The following is a 4,155-nucleotide window of genomic DNA, read 5'->3' as shown; positions in this document are numbered from 1 at the left end:
GATGTCTTAGGGCAGGCATGGGGAATTTATTTATTTTTACTACAGCTCCTATCACCCTTGATCATTTGCCATGCTGGCTGGGGCTGATGGGAATTGGAGTCTGACAACTTAAAGAGGAACACAGGTCCCCTAACCATGCTTTAGGAAAGATGGCAACAGGTCTAGAGGACCAGTGGCAAAATACAGAACTCTGTACAAAATTAACAACGGAGGATCCCTAAACACATGGTTTCCCTTCAGAAATCAAGAGCAGACAATTCTTTCAGAACTCTAAAATCTGAGGGTGGAAGAATCCAGATCAAGAGAATTCCAGGAGGGCTGCACCGTTTGTGAACTTTGGGGCTTGATACAGCTCACTGTTTCTGTATGGTGGAACAATGGAGCATCCATAAATATACTGGGTTTGCTGCTTTGTCTAGAACAGAATATGGGTTTATCAAGAAAAGGCCCATTCATATGAGCTGCATGAGGCTGATTTCCTTATGATTAGTCCCATGTTAATTCTGATTTTCTTTCAAAGGGCTCAAGACGTAATACAACCAGCAGTGCAGTGGAGGGGGGACATAGGGAGCACAGATCAAACACAATTTTTAGAACAGGAATGCAAACTTAGGACTGAGGACTTTCCAGGTTCTCCACCCTGCTGCAAAAAAAATATGGTTGACATCCAACTAAACTGTTCCCCTAGAGCACCCTTTCTCAAACTGTGGGTCCCCAGATGTTGTTGAATGACAACTCCCATCACCCCTAGCTAGCAAGGCCAGAGCTCAGGGATGATGGGAGTTGTAGTCCAACAACATCAGGGGAGCCACAGGTTGAGAACCGCTGCCCTGGTGCAAAGAGTTTTACTTGCACAATTGTACTTCCCCATCCTCCCTCCTCCCTCTGGGCTTCCCTAGATCTGCTCTGGAGGGTTGAGAGAAATCCATAACAGATTTAGGTGTTGTTGGGGGTGGGGTTGCACGGGGAGAGGAGAGGGCAGGGGACCTGCATAGCCTAAATACCTCTCACTAGTGCAACTGTGTAGCTGAATGCCACCCAGGCCATCAGTGGCTACTAGTGATGAAGACAATGATGATGTTCTGTCTCCATGAATGGATGCTGCATGCTTTAGAATACCAGCTGCTGGAAACTGCCGGATGTTAGAGCGCTGTTTTGCTTGGATCCTGCTTGCGAGCATCCCATAGGCATCTGGTTGGCAGTGGTGTAACAACAGGGGGGACGGTGTGCCCCAGGTGCCATGTCTGGGGGGGTGACAAGAAGGCACCCCGCAGGTGCTCGCAGTAGCTTGAGCAGCCATTGCGCCACTGCAGCTGCACATGGAGGATCCTTCATTTGTGGCTGCAGCTGCGAGCAGAGGATTCCAGGACCGGCAGCAAACCGCTATGTACAGTGCATGTGCGCTGCCGCACGCATGTGCTGTACATAGCGGTTTGCCCCTGGTGCCACTTGAGCGCCATATGGACGGCGGTGGGATCCTTCCGTCGCCACTACAGCTGCAAGCAGAGGATCCCGGCACCGTCTGTACGGTGCTGGATCAGTGCCAGTGGCAAACCGCTATGTACAGCACATGTGTGGCGTCACTACGTACGGTGCATGCGCTGTAGATAGCGACGCTGCACATGCACCGTACATAGTGGTTTGCTGCCCCGGGTGTCATGACGCCTTCGTTCGCCCCTGCTGGTTGGCTCCTGTGAGAAGTGAATGCTGGATCAGGTGGGCCATTGGCCTGATCCAGCGCGTTCTGATGTTCTTACATTTTGTTGGTCCTAGTAGAGGCTGTATAACTTGTCTGAGGTTGGGATGCTCTCCCCCTGAATGTTCAAGTATGCATTTTGGATCTTCCACTGGTCTCAGCATTGCCCCCCGGATGTCTAAAAGGTGTTGTAGGAATCGAGAGCTTTTATCAGCTTGGGCTGGTTTGCCAAGTGTCATCTCACTGGGAGAAAGAGAATCTGGTGCTCAGCTGCTCATAAGTCACGTAATTTTCAGTGCTCGCTATGTCAGACTGTTTAAAAAAACCACAGCTTGCATAACATACAGCAGCCAGAATGTTGGTGGGTGGGTGGCAATCAGATCCCATCGCAGTGATCATATACCAGCTGCACTGGTTACCTGTTCTTTTCCAGGCTCAGCTGAATGTTTTGGGGCTTGCAACCTTTAAAACCCTCACGATGCACTATGTTCTGGATTCGAGGAGGCAAAAACTTGGAGGATGTCCCATTAAGGTAATATGGAGGGCAAATCTCCTTGAAGGTAGAATGCTGGGAAGGAAAAGTTGGGATTTGTCAGTTAAAGCAGTTACTCAGTCTGGGATCAAGAAAGAGAGTGGATAGAGGGTACTTAGGAGCAGATCTAGAATTTGAGATATCCTGCCTTGGGATTTTCTGTGCAAAAACCAAGTGTGTGTGTACACACACACACACACACACACACACACACACACACACTTCATAAGAGAAATAATGAGGCTCGCATTGTTTCTTGCTTGCTTCCATTCCCTATGAAGAAAATCTGTTAAAATCATTCATCATCATCTATCTTGAGTGGAATTCGTATTTTAAAGGTTCACACCATCACTCCGTCATCAGTTCCCCAACCGAGTAATGTGCAGAAAATGCATATATTAGGGTAAAGTGTGCATAAGAATGCAGATATTACTGATGCAGACAAAAAGGCATTATATCGGGGAAAATTGCTTTGCAGAACGTCATACAAAAAATGTGTATATTGGGAGAAATCCATGCTACAATGCTGATGCATTTTCATGAGGACTTTAAAGATGATGATGATGATGATGATGATGATGATCACAAATTGATGTGGAAATGTGGAGAACTGAACTTTGGGGTGGAAAAATGAGAAACTAGGAGGAACTGAAATGGAGAGATTCACTCATCCTTAGTTGTGTGGCAAGTTCCTGCCTCCCCCCAGTAGGAATAAAGACACAGGACGCAATTATTTAAGGCTAATAGGCTAAAATTGGTCACAACTTTATTGGTTACAGGTAAGAGCAGTATTGGCTTAGGCATTGGTCCTATCAGACTATCTGGCTTCAGCCTGTTTGCTTGAAAACCGGGAAGGGTTAACACCAGCAGGGGGAGCCCTGCTGATGCACATCAACTAGGCACACCCCCGGGGTCACCGATCGTGGGGGGGGGCACTTTAGGCCCTGGCCTCCATAGGCTTCGGATGAGGCTACGCCCCCCAGAATCCTTTACCGGACTACCCTTCAATATTTGGGGGAGGAACAGCTGTGCAGACCAAAGAGGGAGATCCCGGGGCCGCGCTTGCCTTAAATGGCTGGCTCAGGGAATGACGCGGCCCGAGGATTCCCCTGATCGCGCGGGGCTGGAAACCAGCCTTCGCTCGTGTGTTGGGGGCGTGAGCCCACAACCCCACCTCCTCTTGATGTCGGAAGTGGCTATGCCACCCAATGATATTTATACTGATTGGGGATTTGAGTCCCGTTCTCCTGCCCATGACCCACTTAACACTACACAAACCTGCTGTGGATCTTTGGCTCCAGCTCCAGTGCAGCCTTATCACGAGACTTCCTTTACTATGGAATCTGGAAACTACTGGTGATCGTTTTGCCCTAGTGGCCTCTCATCTGTTGAGCACTAATCCTCCAAAGATCTAATTGTTGCCCTTGAATAGTGAACAGAGTCTGACCTCAATCTGTCACCCTCAGATTATTAACATGACTGGTGCATGTTGATTGGCAAATGTCAACAAGGCGGTGTGGGGGGGAAGTGTCATTTCCTGCACTTTGCATTTGAAGTGACATTAATAATTCCAATGCACACTGAATGAACTAATTCAGTTTTTGATTCCTCTGAGCACCTACTAGGGAATAATAGATTTATTTGTGATGCTTGTGTTTGCTGATTTAAACCTGCCTTCCGGCTGCTGGATCAGAAAAAAAGCGCTTATGCAACACCAAGACAAATAAACACAGGATTAATCTGTACTTAGCGACTTGGCTACTTTAGAGACTATTCATTCATAGTCAAACTTGAATGTCAGAGATATCCTGTTGTGTGTATACAAAGCCTCTTGAAATCAGGATTCTTGGATTCCTGTAGGTGGGATGAGCAGGGGTGTTGCTTAGCAAATGCGTGTGGGCCTCTAAGCCACCCCCATGGGGAGAGT

Source organism: Podarcis erhardii (assembly GCF_964252035.2).
Source record: "Podarcis erhardii genome assembly, chromosome: 8".
NCBI lineage: Eukaryota > Metazoa > Chordata > Lepidosauria > Squamata > Lacertidae > Podarcis > Podarcis erhardii.
This window is presented reverse-complemented; position numbering follows the sequence as displayed.